Source organism: Brienomyrus brachyistius, unplaced genomic scaffold, assembly GCF_023856365.1.
Source record: "Brienomyrus brachyistius isolate T26 unplaced genomic scaffold, BBRACH_0.4 scaffold48, whole genome shotgun sequence".
NCBI classification, from domain to species: Eukaryota; Metazoa; Chordata; class Actinopteri; order Osteoglossiformes; family Mormyridae; genus Brienomyrus; species Brienomyrus brachyistius.
The window spans coordinates 1,353,712-1,371,334 of record NW_026042323.1 but is presented as its reverse complement, the minus strand read 5'-3'; the positions used below and the strand labels follow the sequence as shown (position 1 = coordinate 1,371,334).

General features: G+C 40.9%; 1 protein-coding gene across 1 annotated transcript in view; it reads left to right on the top strand.

Annotated features, from left to right (window-relative positions):
* Positions 1–17,623, top strand: part of LOC125723400 (G-protein coupled receptor family C group 5 member B-like) — a 202,372-nt gene that overhangs the window by 47,925 nt on the left and 136,824 nt on the right. The gene's annotated exons all lie outside the window — the stretch shown is intronic.

Below are 17,623 nucleotides of genomic sequence, written 5' to 3'. Positions count from 1 at the left end.
GCTAGACATCTGACCTTAGTCTCACTCCTGCTTTCACAGTCAAACATTACTATACAGCGATGTGGTCCTCTTAACCCTAGCACCCTTCTTCCGACAACGGAAGATGGAGAGCCACATTCGTGCAAAGCAGTTGTGGAAGAGCAAACAAAACCCAGAGCAGATATTTTACAGACCCCAATATCAGATTCAATGGTTGTTTATGTAGATGGATCAGCATCAAAAAATGATATGGGAAAAAATAAGGTCGGGTATGCTGTAGTTACGTCCACTGAAGTGTTAGAGGCCAATGCACTCCCACCTGCTTGTTCAGCACAAGCGGCTGAACTCTATGCTGTAATTAGGGCATGCGAGCTATTCAAAAATAAGTCACTTACTATATACACTGATAGTCAATATGTGTTTGGAGCTGTTCATCACCATGCAAGAGTGTGGAAAAATAGAGGTTTTAAAACATCGCAGGGAACGTCTCTAACTCACACAAACTTACTACTTAGATTATTAGATGTTGTACAATTACCGACTCGCCTTGCACTGTGCAAATGTAAAGCACACCAAACCGATGCTTCCACAATAGCTAAAGGAAACAACTTTGCAGATAAAACTGCCAAAGAAGCGGCCCTGAAACAGCCCACCTTATCAGTGGCAGACATTCTTTTCATAGATAGTGATGTGCTGTGTGATGCACAGATTCATGCTCCTAAAACAGAAATACAGAGTTGGATCAAGAGAGGAGCAATACAGCAAGGGAAAGTTTACTATATGATAGACAAGCCCATCCTACCAAAAAACGTATACAAAACAGCTGCCTTAGTGAGCCATGGAAATACTCATGTCTCAACAGGAGGGATGGTACATATTATCCAGCAATACTTTTATGCTATAAATTTTTCTGATTATGCAAAGCAATTTTGTAGAACATGCTTAATTTGCTGTAAACATAATGCACAGGGTAACATGAGACCAAAACGTGGCCAGTTCCCTGTAGCTGAGTACCCGTTTCAAGTTGTACATATGGATTTTATTGAATTATCTTGGTCACAAGGGAAGAAGTACTGTCTAGTCATTATAGACACCTTTTCTAAGTGGGTAGAAATATACCCTGTAAAGCACTGTGATGCAATGACTGTTGCAAAATGTTTGGTAGGCCATTATTTCCCTACTTATGGCATACCTCATATTATAAGATCAGACAATGGGACTCATTTTGTAAATCAGACCATGTCCCTTTGTTCACAAGCATTAGGTTTTACGCTTAAGAATCATTGTGCTTATCACCCTCAGAGTGCAGGCTTAGTGGAGAGAACTAACGGCACTATTAAAACAAGGCTCAGAAAAACAATGGAAGAGACAAAAAGGCCGTGGCCAGAATGTTTGTCTCTAGTAAAATTGTGGATGAGAATAACTCCCATTCCTGCAGGATTAACACCTTTTGAGATAGTGTACGGAAGGCCGTTTCCTCTAGCAACCGAAATGAGTGATATAGGGAAAGCGGACAGAGAAAATACATTGGCTAATTGGATGCGAAAGTTGCTATCATCACAACAAAAACATAGCCCCAGTAGTCTGCCAGTAAATTCTGTTTCTAACCAACAGGATAACTTGCAGCCAGGGGATTGGATCCTGGTCAAGGTCCTGTTGCGGAAGGAGTGGAGCACACCCCGGTGGGACGGTCCTTATCAAGTCCTCCTCACAACACCAACAGCTGTGAAAATAGCAGAACGACCTTCCTGGATACACAAAAGTCACTGTAAACCCATCAAGCCCTTATCAGAGGCCTCAGCGACAGAGTAGCAGTGGAAGTCCGCTACAAAGGCACAGTAACCAATAGGGTGCTGCTGTCTCAACCCGGTGAAGAAAACAACTGAGCTGCACTCTATTAGGATGGCTCTGACGGGGTGGGGATGTGGTAAGGTGACTCTAGGGGTCATTCTTGTTGTTGGACTTGTATGGTTGTCCTTGCTCCCACTAGCTCCATTGCAACACCTACGGCGATGGACCCATGACGACTTCCATCTGCGCCCGTTGCCTGCTGACCACTCACACCCGTTCATGAAGAACTACTGGTATCGATATGTACATGACACTGTAACAGCAAAAAATGTGACGAATTGCTATGTTTGTTCTGTGATGCCTACTCATAGTGAAGGACCCACTGTATATGGAAAACCCATGAATATGTCCCAGGCCAAATGTGCTGCATCTTTTGCAGGTATAGGGTACCAAAGTATTGTTTCACTTATATTTTCTTTTGTTTTGTTTTTTATTTTGTTTTTCTGTTGTTTTATAACTGTTATACCATGTTTGAAAATGTTTATTAATCAAGCTCTTAATGCTGCTTTTCGGACACACAGTACAATGTTTCTCTCCCTTACTCAGAATATGGAGACAGAGCCTGTTTCCAGCGATAGCGATGAAGAAGACATGTAATTCATAATGACGGCTGAGCCGAAAGCACCCGTGCAGGGCTCGGACCTGAAGTAACGGAATTAGATGTTTTTCTATGATAAACAGGAGGAACGACTCCTGATGGTTTTCTGTACTCCACAGTTAGGATGATGATGATGTGATCTAAATGACAGTTGTACTGGAAATGCTTTTGCAACTTGTACAATACTGATGTTTTTGATCATACTGTCATGATAAACAGGAGGGACTGTTAGGTTGAAGAAACTGTTATTAATCATTTTGTTATCACTCCTGTATGATCAGCAATGAATGTAAATATGTATATATATTATTTTGTTTTCCCCTAGCCTCATACTTTAGATTATATTAATAATAGCATTCCCACCTTAGCAAAACCAGAACTTTCTCTCACCTCCCTATTCTGCATGACTCTTGCGCCTCCCACTGACTATAAATAAAGGAGTCAAGGGGAACCACCCTTTGTAACACATTCTGCTGTAGTTTGCATTGCAGAGAGTGTGGGTACCCTTGCAAGTAAAACTGTAACCTGTGTGTGTCTCATAAATGTGGAGTTGGGGTGGAAACGCCGGGCGCTTTCCCCAACAGGGCCCATGACTGAGAGGGGGCCCAGAGAAGCCCCCAATAAACTGTGTTGGGGGCCCTGTCAAGATTCTTTTCATGGGGCCCAAAATCCTTAGCAGCGCCCCTGATGGTCTCTGCAACTTTCTTTATTATTGTCTCATTATCTATCAGCATAAGGATTTCCTTCTCTGTGCACATTAGCACAAAGGCCTCCAAGTGCTCCGGAGTCAGTGAGTGATTGAAAGTGTCAAAATATCTTTTCATATACATCACAATATGTTTGTGCCTGAAATATGCTGTACAAAAACATTTGACTTATCAGTCTTTTAATTTCACTAATACACCGCTGTGTAGTTTACCTCTGAATCTAAACTGTAAATCTCATCGACTTCTGAATATTTGAATTTCATTTGGAATCCATCTATCACTGGTGTATGTATATGAGTATATTAAGTAACTTTAATTCATATTTAATAGCAGACCTCTCAGCCAGCCTGGCGTCCTCACTGCTAATCAGTCCCTCATTCTTGGCAGAACACTGACTGACAGGGTTCTGCTGGTCAGAAACTACAAAATGGTTAAATGGTCATTTTACTGCATCCTTAGATTGTGCTTTAGATTTTTATATGTATATTTTTTCTTAAAATTACATTTGTGAACACATTGATCTGTCATGATAAGCCATAGAAATGCACTAATATTTGAATTGGTTTAATATTTTGCTGCAGGTTTACCTGCAACATTTACCTGTTCCCAGTTCTTTTCATTCTTTTGAAAAAATCTCTGTGATTTTGGCACATTTCGCTGCATCCTCCTCCAACGCTCTTTTTTTTTCTTAGCCTGACCTTTTCAGCCCCTCCTGATCTCTTCTTTTCCATATTGTTACACTAATTGCAATTTTACTAAATCAAAGAAAGTTTTAAATCAATAAATAATTTATGAATCGTAAGTAGGTGGTGGCATGGTGGTGCAGTGGTTAGCACTGTTGCCTAACACCTCTGGGACTCGGGTCAAGTCTCCACCTGGGTTATATGTGTGCGGAGTTTGCATGTTCTCCCCATGTCGTCGTGGGGTTTCCTCCGGGTACTCCGGTTTTCCCTCACAGTCCAAAAACATGCTGAGGCTAATTGGAGTTGCTAAATTGCCCGTAGGAGTGCATGTGTGAGTGAATGGTGAGTGAGTGTGCCCTGTGATAGGCTGGCCCCCCATCTTGGGTTGTTCCCTGCCTCGTGCTCATTGCTTCCGGGATAGGCTCCAGACCCCCCGCGACCCAGTAGGATAAGCGGTTTGGAAAATGGATGGATGGATGGATGGATGTCTATATCAATATACAAGTGAAGGGAACATATGCAGGAAAAATGTATTGAACACCCTTAAAATTGTATTTATCCCAGATAAATCCCAGTTGTTTTTGTTTTAACGTCCAGAGTTAGTATCTTATTGAATCTATTTATTTTTCCCCAAGTAATATGATGCATTTAGATTTAATCAGTATTATTTTATGTTGGATTCGGAAGTTACAAAATCACCAGGTAAGTTGATTTTAGATGTTTAACTCATGAACAGATAGAAATTATGCGGCTTAAGATTAATTAGAATTAATTTATTGTCTATTTTTGTTAAGCACAGGATCCCTCTTAGACCGAGACTTCAAGGGCATTTTGTACAATTCATCTGTATAAGTTTAACTGCTTCTGCAGTCTTTTTCTCCCCACAGCCTCTCTTTCTTCCCTTCTTCTCTTTCTGTCTTCGCTCCAGAACAAATCCTCAGGCATCTCCATCCTGCAGTTCCTGGGAAAAGCCTCCTGCCACTCATCCTTGGAGCAGCGGCCCAATCTCAGGATCTCATACGTCAACATTCATTCTCATACGTCACAGCAGCTGTGGACATCTGGAGAAAAGGAGAGACCCTGATGTGCAGCCTACATTTTGTAAACTCGCACAATAAATTATCTTATTACCAGTTTATTGTTTGAAGTTTCATTATTTACAATTACATTTAGTATGGATTAAGGCAATTCCAGAATCAATAATAATTTTTCCCCAGTAATGGGTGGAGACCTCAACACCTCCAATGTTCCAGCCAAAGTTATGCCCTAATCCTACGTTATTTTATCTTTACAGTTTTGCTCGACTGGTTACACACAATTCTCGGAAAACTGCACAATTTAGCAGAACTATAAACAAAACCCAAAATCAAAAATGAACACTGAAAAAACTTACACACAGATATAAAAAATGTATATTCTCATCAAAATACACATGCATAGCAAGAATGTGGGCAGTAATTGTATACTGGTTTGCAAAAAAATAACCTTTTGGTTAAACAAAAAAAAAATAGAGAAGAAATTCAGGATTTCTCATCGTGCTTACAAGCGAGCCTTGGCAGGGACAGCTGCACCCCTTGGCTGGGCCAAACTGGGGTCACCAGCCATGCCCGCGTATCACCCCTTACGGCCCACAAAGAGGAAACCATGGTTAATATTAGCATGCATGGTCTGATTGCCCCCTGGTGGTTGATGGCGAGTTTGCAGCCGGCTATCGCATCACGCAATAGACGAAGTGGGAAGAAGTAGACACAGTTAAAACCGAAAAAGACAGAAGGAGCTGCCAGGAGGTTATGCTGCTTGTGAGGATGGACCTGCTTGCCAGAACTGCAGGTAACATCCAGGCCTCCCTCAGACAGCTAAGGGAGTAAAGGTGCTGATGGGCCTTATTCATAGCAGCTGCAGCATTCTGTGCCCACTTAACACTGACCTCAGTGATGAGCTGGAGAGTGTGCTGAAGGCAGACACTTATATACATGGCAAAGACCCAGACCGTATGAAGGCTCAGGTTAGGCTCAGCTGATGTGCGGCAGTGTGCAGTAGCTCTTTGTTTTACGATACTGCAGGCCCAAGTACACTTTTTACACTAAAAATTTGTACCTTTGCTTCTCACTGAGGCCAAACCCTCAAGGGTCTTCCAATTGTACTCCTAGTTGTAGTTAATTGGACTCTGAGGAACATTTCCATGCCCTTGGTGGTATATTAATGCTGTTTGTCTCTTCGGGATGTTCCTCAAAGTCCATTTCTGTACCTTCAAAGTACACTTATTATACTGATATCACTTCCCCGAAGCTCTTGACTGGTAAAGCAACCTTTTTCTCCTTAAGCTTTAACTTTTAATCTTATATATCTGTCATTTGTTGTATATATTCTTATTGTGGTGGATGTATGGTGTATTTTTTTAAGTTTTAGTAAAGAAATTCTGTAAAATCACTACAACAAACTTAAAATATAATACATGTAATGTTTTGAAGTCAAACTAAGCTGCTCCTTTTGGATTTAGTAGTTTTCCGTTTGATTAATTTGCATAAAACTGCAGTACATGATGGGTATGATCTAAAGGCTCCCTAACGTCCTCATCCGTCTGACGACATACATCAAGACTAGGAAGGTGCATAATGTTCATGACCGGTTGCGTTTGTTGGTCCAGAAAGTAATTCAATTTCGCCATGTAGGCTAGGTTTTTAAAAACTGCTTTTTGTTGGATATACCCCGATTATATGTTTTTTGCAATTTCGCCAGGTAAGCTACTTTCTTTAAACGGCGTTTTGTTAGACTACATATTTCTCCTAGGTGAAGTTGGAGTTGTTCCTAACCGTGCGTAGTGGAGTTGAACAATCACAACTTCCCAGAATATTACAGTAACAGGAGGATAGTAAACAACTCTTATTCATTCTATGTTATGTGGGCGACGTATTAGTCCGAGAGTTCGTCTTAATACACAGGACATTCAAGCCATTACAGAATAGAAACCCACAAATGCAGCTCCCTCCACCAGCAACGCCGACCATCTTAAGCGCTTCTGTGCTCAGTTTGATATGGACAATAAAGAAACTGCCACAAAATCCATGCCCCCTGATGACCAGCCCCTTATAATTCCACCACCGTTGTGGGAACTGTACTAAAAAGAGTCAACGCAAGGTAAGCTGCAAAGTGCAGACGAATTTTCAACCCACCCTACATAGTGCACTACGTTTACTTTGTTTGTACTACGAGTTCTGTCTTTGCACCTTATCTGTTTGGCACTATATGTCGGTCATTCCTGTTATTGCGTTTTTCTCAAACATGAGTGACATATCTACAGCAAATAGCTTATATATTTAGGTCTTTATCACGTAAACAGATATAATACGTATTAAAGTACCATTTGTATATACACACCATTTTCTTGATATATGCATTAAGGCTTCCGTGACGTAGTCCATGACATGTCTTTCTTCAATATCACTATGTAATTATTGGAGTAGTTATTCTCTATAGCCCTGCAGTGACATACAGTTTGTTGTTGTCAAAATTAAACTTAAATTACACGCTCAATGTGATTTTCTGCAGGAAAATTAATTGCTTAGATTGATCGACCAATCATTAAAATAATTGATAGATTAATCAGTAGAAACATAAAGGGCTCTAGCTACTTATTTGTGCATGAATCTCCTTGCGTCAGAGGAAGCTGGAAGGGGGATGTGACCTTTATGGAGTAGAATGAGACAGAAGAGCTGTAAAATAAATGGTTATGCTAACTGCAGTGAGGCCTCTTTCACGCAGCCCTGCTCAGTCTGTCTAGTCAGACCATGAGAGTCAGTTAATCAAGGAGGTTTGGATTGTCTGCTGGGAACCTGTACAGCCGGTGCTTTGTACTGCTGATGGCCTCTTCTTCACACGTGCTTGGCTGCCACCTGCTGGTCAAAGATTAAAATTGGTTTATTCATTAATGAAAGTAAAAATCTTATTGCATTGCTTATTAATTCTTAAAAATTCTATATTTCTCATTATTTTGATTTATTGAAATATTCTGATTGAATTTATATTTTACAAATATTTCAAAATTAAATGTAAATGATTGTGGTTTTCAGATCACAGCTCCCCCTCAAAGCCCACCAATCAGTGACCATCTTGATGAAAGACATGAAATCAGGACAGCCCACTTTTTTCTCAGCCTGTAACGTCTCTCCTTTATGCCCTGTTGCTGTACCACAGTTCCTCCTGTCATCGGAAGCAGCACCAGCACCTGCCTGCCATCACCTGCCCACTTTGAGACTCAAGTCTTAAAATACAGACGGTGTGAATTGGGATCTTGCCGTTTTGCTCATATCACTTCCTGTGCCGGCACTTGGAGGATGGGCTTCCCCTGTGAGTCTGGTTCCTCCCAAGGTTTCTTCCTTCTAGGGAGTTTTTCCTTGCCACCGGCTTGCTCTCTGAGGGCTTTGGGCAGGGATGAGGTAAAGTGCTTTGAGACAATATAATGTGAAAATGCGCGACAGAAGTAATATTGAATTAAATTGAAATGAATCACACCAGCTTTTCTCAGCTGACAGCAACTCTTACTTATCTGATAAGGGGTAAGGGGAGAAAGATATCACATACCTTCTGGTCAACATCAAAAGAGATTTACATATAAAATAATGTACTGGAAACTGGTATAACACTCACTAAATGTGACCTATTATGCTTTTCCCTTTCTATTAGTGTGTTATATGGCTTCAGGTGCATGTAAACAGAAACAGAAACCACTCTTCTCTCATCTGCCTAAAACACCTCATTGGAATTCCAGCCCTTACATTTACAACATGATGAGGTCTCTTCATAACACAGTCCTTTTTGGCTGTCTACCTGCAAGGATCCATCTGCCGACTGCAAGACAGGGGAATGAAGGGTAAGCTGACCAATCAAACCACTCTGGACTCATTGGGGGTGGGATTAGACAGAGGGTGAATAGAGATGTGCATTAATGAGAAATGATATGTGATTTTGGAACACTGAAGCATGCAAACTCTATTCTAGTAGAGCCTAAAAATACAATTTTAAACTGAAAGTGAGCATAATAATGCACCTTTAAGCAACAGTAGGTTGCTGTCCATGGTGCTGAAAACCCGGATTGGCAAATTTTACACAAAATTCCTTTATCTAATTTAACTATAACCCTCTTATTTTGTTGGCAGTGATGCTGTGTGACGTCTACAGAGGTTGGTATTGAAAGGAATACAGTGGGTAATGGGTGATTTAGATGAACCTAGATGAAATTTGACATCCAAAAGGGTTTGGACACTCAGTTCAACTTTGGACAACAAATCTTCCCAGAAGTTTCTCTCTGTCTCTCTTGCCAGTTATTTTCTGTTTCACCTGAATCAAGGAGGAATCAAATGCACAAGCACACTGTAGGATATATAAGATGCAAATCCATTAAAAAGCTTTTTGTTTAAACATTATAAAACAGATTTACATACATTAATTAAGTAGTTTGAAACTTCATTTAGAAAAAGGAGGCAATGACCAGCCCAACCAGTAGTTCCATCTCTGATTTTTCAGAATCTCTTGTCCCTTGGATAACTCTTGAAGTCATGATTTAACTAATTTTTAGCTCTGCCTTCAACTTCATCAGTTAGATGATCATTGTGGAGGGAAATGCAGTGAAGCCATGAAACATGCTGTCAGGGTTGGTCGCGATCGCTGGGTGAAGCGGGCGGCCGTTCGGGCAGGCGAGCAGGCAAGAAGCAGGCAGGCAAGCGGAAGACGGGGAAACGGGGATTTATTGGATGAACTAGGTGCGGGAAACATCAGACGCCAACTAACATCAATGACAGACAATGAACTCAGGCCAGACATGGACTGAAATAGACAGGACTGATCAAAATAACTAGACACAGAAAAACCATCAGCTTCCATCGAGTTCACTGCTTAGGAGGGAAGAGACCCGACGGACGCAGACCCAGACCAATAGTGGCCAAATTGTAGCACTTTAAACAAAAAGAACTGGATAAAAGCCGCGGCCGGGAACTAAAAGGAACGAACCTTAGTATCAACGACCAGTTTCCCAAGGATATCCTGGAAAGAAGGAAGATCCTGTTCCCTATACGGAAAACATTCATCGACGGAGGCTCCCTTGCTGTCATTGCGGTCAACAAACTGTACGTCAACGGATGGCTCTGTTGCCACCAGAATTCCACCCCCTGGCTGTTCTGAATCTGCAACAGGTGATCAGTATCCACACTAACAATCTTGATGTAATAATCCATAGATTATCTAAGAGATCTAGATGTAATAATAATTGCCGGTCTAATGAGCTTAAGGCATTGTCATCGTCTCTCTTCTTTTATTATTATGATTATAATTATTATGATTATTATTATTATTATTATTATCCTTTTCTTCTCTCTTTCTTTTTGTCCCTTGTTTTTCCCCTGTTGATTGCTGTTGTCACTTTGCGATGTTGCTTTGGCTCCTGCACTGTTTTAGTTCACTTAAGGCTCCTCCCACGTTTTCTCACTACTTTTTCTCTGCATCACATTTCTGTTACATTCCCATTTTCTCCATGTTGCCATATGCTCAATGCAAAGCATAATTAATGGCACAAAGTGTACACAACGCCAAGCAAAGTGTACACAAGCATACACAAGTGGTGCTGGCAGTGCCCTGGGGTGTGGTTGCCGGGGGCCCCAGGTCCGCTCCTTCCCGCTCGGTGGTGGGGGGCTGGGGTGCCTACTGAGCCAGCTGGTTAGCTGGCTCTCTTTTGCCAGGGGGTGAGCAATCTGCCCCCTGGCCTTATGAATCCCAGCCCCTCTCCCCCCTCATTCACAATATGCCACACACACATGTAGGGCCTCGGGGGGGGGGGGGGGGGTTGTATGCCGTGCATACTACGGTGGGGAGGGCCATTTACGTGGCCTTACTCACTGTGCTGTGCGGCCTTCTGCCTCCCCCTGTTTTAATTGCACTTTAGTCATCACATGCCAGTATACACACAGGGCCTTGGGGGCCGGGGGCACTACTCAGAGGCTGGTGGTATCACTCGCCTCTGTGCTGCTGCCCCCCCCAATTTTACTCAGACCATATACATTCAGGGTCTTGATGGGGGAGTGATGTGGAGGAGAGTTGTTCACAAGCAGCGCCCGTCAATTTTAAATTCATCTTAGTTTCTCAACAGTCATACTCACCCCTACACTACATACAGTCTCATACATCTCCACACGCATCCAATACTCTACCTCTGAGTGAGTGGGCACGCACGCTAGCCTGCATCTCGCCTACACAATTGAGCACACATGTACATATACTTGCACGCACCCATCCAAGCACACACTAAGATTTTATATGCTTGTATAGTTGTGTTACTTTCTGCACGCTATAATTTTGTTTATTCCTTTCTGAATCTATCACTCCTTTTTTTTCTTTTTCCTGTCTTTTTTTCTCCTTTTCCTTCTTTTTTCCCCTCCTAATATGTCCCTCCTCTACGGCCAGCTCACCCACTGCAATGTTTTTACATGATGAAACTGAAATAAATAAATTTATTTAACATAAAAAGAAATAGATCAACATGAGGGGTCTATACAGAGTTTATAGAGCCCCTTATGGTAAAGCAAGCATGTTTGGCACAGCAGTGCATTCAGACCATGATTCTGCTAAAGCTGCCAGACAGGACAAGGGGAAAAAAGAGAACATTTCTAGAGCCTCTTGATATGGGAAGTCAGAAACGTCAGGCCTATTTATTGAGATCCGCATGAAAGCTACAAGGTGGTCTCCTGGCAGCCTATTGCGGATGTTTGGCTCGAGCTGAAAATATATTAACTGTTAGGCTTTAAAAATGATAGCTGATAGCATAAAATGGTGATAGTTTAAAGCAGAAAATTCCATTGTGAAACGCCTTTATCACCCTGGGAGCGTTTAAAAAACGCAGATATTTTTCTCTGCTTTTCAGGTGGCTGACGCTACATATTTTCTGACGTGCGCTCTCTGTCCGCTGGTGGGAGTGTGCTCACCTGTGTGTGCTCGCACGTGTCTGTGAGCGCGCATCGGGACGGAACTCCGCCATGCGCGAAAGTGTATTGCAGGGGTGTCCACACTTTTTCACTTTTTTTTTTACTTATGAATGACCAAGTCAAAATGATCTACTATAAAAATGCAAAACATATTGTTATTTATATATTTATAGATATTCGTTATTATTTATTGTTGTTATTATTATTGTTATTATTTAATATTGTTTATCATTATTATTAATTTCCCTTTGGCATAAATGAAGCATTTTTTAATTGAACTGGGATTTTAGTTCCTTCACCTTTCTCTTTCTAGCTCGCTTTTCGGAGGGAAGTTAATGCCGTAGTTTTTATGAGCAGTCCGAAAACGCTGCTGCACATTTCCCTTCTTCGGAATAGCAATGGTAGACTGACAGATGAAACAAACGCACTTCGAAGATGACCTTGTGGGGAAAAATACTCCTCCTTTCATTCCGTATGGAAGTGGTAGGTTATTGGCTTCGTACTTGGTCCTGCTCCCCCATTCAGTTTTATACCCTCTCTTAAGTTTAGTAGAAATAAATTGGAGGCGACTCAGTTGCTTACTGGAGTTTTGCAGCAGCTGGCATGGTTGATCGCGTCATCCTTCCTCTATTTTTTATGTCATGCGATCTACTCACTCTTTGCGATCGACCAGTAGATCGCGATCGATGTATTGGGCACCTCTGGTATAGAGACAAAAATGACAAGCTGTTGTGCAAATAAGATAAATAACAAAAGGCTATTTAATCTGTTTATTAAAAGGACAATGTATAGAGCTCTTCTATAGTAAAAGTAATCTTACAGTAAATGACTTCTGCTGTGATCTGACGCTATATAGAAAATTTAATTAAATAAGATTAACTTGACCTTCTGCGGGGGGCACCCTAATATAATGATAGGGGAAACACTGCTGTCTGTCTGCCATAAAATAAATAAAAGGGGGAATTGGAATTGCATATGACTATGGAGAGAATGGTTGGCTATAGTGAAAAAGGTGTGGAAATTTTTACTAATTCACATAAGGGACAGCATAAAGGGTTGTTTAATTCAGCATCGGAGGAATTCATATATTTGTGTGATTATGATAATCACACTATTATAACTTGATTGTACATCTCTTGAATTAATTACAGTGTCATGTATAACACTACACTTTTTAATACATTGTTTGGCAGAACAGACTGCAAAACTGTAGTGCAGGGGCGATTCTAGGTTCAGAGCTTTGGGGGTGCTGAGCACCCAGGGAGCTGCCCAGCAAGGCAAGATACACTTTACTCGTCACAATGAGACTTTTTCCCTGCCTCTTTCAGTCCCCGCATCCTTAAATGTCTCCAGTTGTCCCGAGTTCTATCTGACTGTCTCCTTTGTGCATTTAAACCCCTGTTCTTCCCTGTCCTTTTCGTCTGTTGTCTTCGTCTCCGTCATCAGTCATCATTTTACCATCTCTGTGCAAGTCTGCAAATTTCTTTATTAAATCCTAAGAGTTTCTCTGTGCCTGGGTCCTTGTCAAAAAACATGACATGACTGTTTTGTACATTTTAACAATTTAATTCCAACATTTGTGTAAGAAAAGCAAAACACTTTTTGGAAAAGTCTTTAACAAGACCATCAAATTTGATAAAGTTTTTTTTTTTTTTAAATGCTGCAAAAGACCACAACTGCAAAAGAAGAATGGATTGGAATAAAAAAATACATATCCTAACCTTAATTACTGGAGGAGAGTAATGAATGATGCTAATAGTGAGTAAAAAGTAAACGGAGTGCATTTTTTGGACAGGGATTCACTCTTAATGTGTATGTATAATATAATACAGATACATAAAGAATACCCTCAAAAATAGAACAGTGTGAAATACACAAATGTACAAAATATTAATTAAAAAAATTATAAAGATGGAGGCAACTTTGCCTATGGTACAATGTATGCAATGTATGAAAAGATCTTTACTGCAGATACTACTATGACTCTGCAGATTTGTTTTTTTATTTTAACCTATGTCGCCTCACCTTGTGGCTGGGAAATCTGTCTGTCACTTTTTGGTGGTCAACTCTCTCAAGCATCTCTTTCTCAACTGACATCACAGCCAGGTGCTGGAGTCTGCTTTGACCCATGGTCCTTCTCAGCCAGGTATGGAGCCGACGCAAGACACTGAAAGATCTCTCACAGCTACAGCTGCTAACTGGGATTGTTAGGGCAACCTGAATAACAGTTTTCAGTGTGGGGAAGATTTTATCCAGAAGTTTGTATAATGTTAACATATCTGGAATGGCACCAGCCTCACTCTGGAGCTTCAAAAAGTTTTTGGCAACTGCAACTTCCTCTAACCGAAGTTCAATATGCTAATGCAGTGCCAGGGCTGACAAATGAGGCTCAGACAAGAATTGGTTTGAGGTTGGACTACACGCCTGAATCCCATTAAGCAATTCCTGACTAACACCAGAAAAACGCTTCTCAAGTTCAGAGATCATTCTGTCCAGACAAGGAAACAACAATTTCCTTTTAAGAAATAGAAGAGCCACAGACTTCACTGCCTGCCCCACAGGTTGACTTAACAACAAATCCATCCATTTTCTTTCGTTTCTGCCTCTGTCCAGAAGACTGCTCCAAAACAACTACCTGGTTTGCCTCACACAAAGCCTTTGTCCTTGCATGAATATCAGTAGCAGTGGCATCACTGCGCTTCTGCTTCAGAGTCTCAACCACTGCATCTTTATATGTCTGTGCCTGGGCAATATCTATGGTCTCCTTTTGTAGGTATGTGTTTAAACATGTGGTTACAGACAGTAGATCCTTGAAAACAATCAGCAAATACACTGAGGAGAATTTACTGAGTTTTGCCTTTAATCCCACCGCAATAGGTATGTTGATAGTGGAGAGGCACTCAATTATGGCATGGAAGTTGTTAAGCACAGCCATTACTGAACGAACCTGGCATGCCCAGCGTGTGTTTGACAGTTGCAAAAGCCAACTGTTCTGTCTTTCCATCTCTGGCCTCATCAGCCATAATGGCATACATCTGTGATTCCGTCATCTCATGAACAATAGCTGCAGTTACCTCTTGTGAACAACATTCAATCATCTCATTCTGACTACTACAAGAGATGTATGTTGTGTTTCATGGGGGTGTGTACCTCTGCAAGAATCGATCAAACTTTTCCAAAAGTTTTATGCACTCACAGAAATTCCCTTTATTGTCACTCTCTTCTGTTTCATCATGACCTCTAAATGATATTCCTTGCTTCCCCAAAAAGCAGGTCACTGCCACAATACGTTCTAGGTACTCCCTTCTTTCACTTACTTCTGCGGCACTTGCTGCCTCTATCTGTTCCACAATATTGCCTTGTGACAGACTTGCTTTGTAGCTGTTCCAACAAACTACACTGTCCTTGTGTGACTGAGTGGATTCATGTTTTTGAAACTTGCTCAGTGCCTTTTGCCAATTACTGACTCCATCGTTCACTAATGTGTCATACCTAAGACTTTTGTCAAAGACTCGACAAGCGTAGCAGAAAGCAGCATTTTTTTGGATAAAGAATATTCTAACCATTTAAAGCTTTTGAACCAGTTTTCTTGGAAGGATCTTTTTTGTGTGCCAAACTGAGTGAGAGGGTACTGGGACAGTTTTACCTGTTTAGGACCAGTAGTCTTATCCCCCAAATCAAGAGCCATATCTTGAACATCTTTGGACTGCTGACTGGAACTCTGCCCTGTCTGTCTCTCCTCATCTCTTTCCCTGGTTGGTTCTTTCTGCCTCTCCTCATCTTGTTCCCTGGTCTGCTTTCTCAGAGTCTCTCCCTGTTCTTCGCCTCCTTGTGTAATGAGATTAACCAAACAGTAAATCAGATCGATAAATAGGAAAATGTAATGAAGGTGTCCTGTTTACATTTCAGAATGAAGTCTAATGATATAAGATCATGGTTCTCAAACTGTGGTACCTGGTACGTGAGCTCCCCATTGTGGTACTTGGAGGAAAGTTATAAGCATCTTTTGAAAATAAAAATACTTCAAACATGTACAATTCAATCAAAAAAGTACAAAACTTTGAATTAAAATACCTAAAGTATACTAAATTCATATTTCGAATATACTAAGCATTGTCTTCCCTTTTCTTCTTGTTTCAATGTCAGCCTGCTAAATTTTCACGTTCTTAGGGTGCTCATTCTGACTTAATGCAAATGTGGGGGGCACGTACTGCGGCAGTCATACAGACTAGATGGTCCAAAAGTTGACCTACCTACTATTGGCTGAGGTTTTGTAGATTTGTGGCTGAACCAAAGAAAAATATATCATTAATTTTATTCTGCCCAATTAACGATAATAATGTTATGTTAGAATATTGTTAAAGAGGCACAAACTGCTTCAACACAGTTTGTTTTGCAGATTCTGTATAGCAGCTTTAATATAGAGAGAACACAACTTCCAGATTGTATGAGTAAAATTAGGATCTTTTTCTGTCAGTTTAACAGTTTCTGTTTTGCCTGTCACTGACTATTCCCTGTTTGTTTTCTTACCTGGTTCTTCCTGACCTTGTACTTTCTCCTCACTATCTGCTCTTTCCTCTCTCCCTCTTTGAACTGACAATCATACACAAATAGATAGTATTCAATTAGATAAAGAAATTACATTAATATAAAAAAATGCTATTGACATCACTAATAAAAAAACTCTTCTCTCAGTGTACTTTCAATCAAAAGGCAAATAACCAAACCACGTTTGCATTTAATAAAATATATGACTATTTAAACACTGATCCAACATTATTCTTGATTGACAGATCATGATCTTCTCCTTTTATCTGAATGCCCGTCCTTTTTTTGAAAAAACTTCCTTATATCCATTATGAACCTGGCTGTCTTTCTGTGCAAAATACACACACACACACACACACACACACACACACACACACACACACCAGAAGTTATGAAGTTAATGGGCATCCAGTCAGTTAGCTACCTTAGGTTTAATATTCGGAACATGAAAAAATAACCAGCTTCTCTCGTTCCATTTCAAAGAGGACTGGTGAAACGGTTGGCAATTTAAGTTTGTAGATTTAGGCTATATAAATTTCAATGGGAGCAACAGGACGGTCAAAATGTTGCTGATTTTCCTACAGAGTTGGGCGGATTGTAGAGTAGCAAACATCGTCAGAAAACGTGTTTTCAACACTGCAGTTTACCTGTGAGGGTAATGTTTTTCAGCTAATAAGAGACATGGTCAGACTCCTACTACCTAACTATATAAAGAAAGAGTTACTGAAGGTTAAATGCAGCTAACATGTCCTGTGTTAAGCCAAGTGCTCACACCACTGCTGCAATGGGTCTCAGCCACCATTGCTCTGGAAGGAGCGCTGGAGCCAGTCAGAGTAGCGGAGAGTGAAGCTGGAACGAACCATTTTTCGGGGCTGTGGGGGGGTATCTATACTAGTTATTAAAATATTACATCTGAATGCTTTTTCATATTTTAATACTGTCTCACATAAACAGCATGAACTGTCAAAAAAAGTTAGAAATCTTTAGAAATCCTTGGGGGTGCTTTTATTCATTTTGGGGATACTGAAGCAGCCCCAAAAATGGGCTAAAATCGCCCCTGGGCAGGACCCTGTTAACCCTAATCCAGGCAAAGTTACAGGGTCCTCTCTGTTTCTCTTCATAGGGGTCTTTGCAGACATGCAGACATGAGCTTGTTTTGCTCAGTGAGTAACACTATGGCCCCACAATTACGGAGCTGTGAGTTCAGTTCTGACCCTGACAAAAAATCAGTATAATGTTGCAAGTTTTCTGTGTTCACTAGTTTCCATCAACAGACTGTGTGAACTG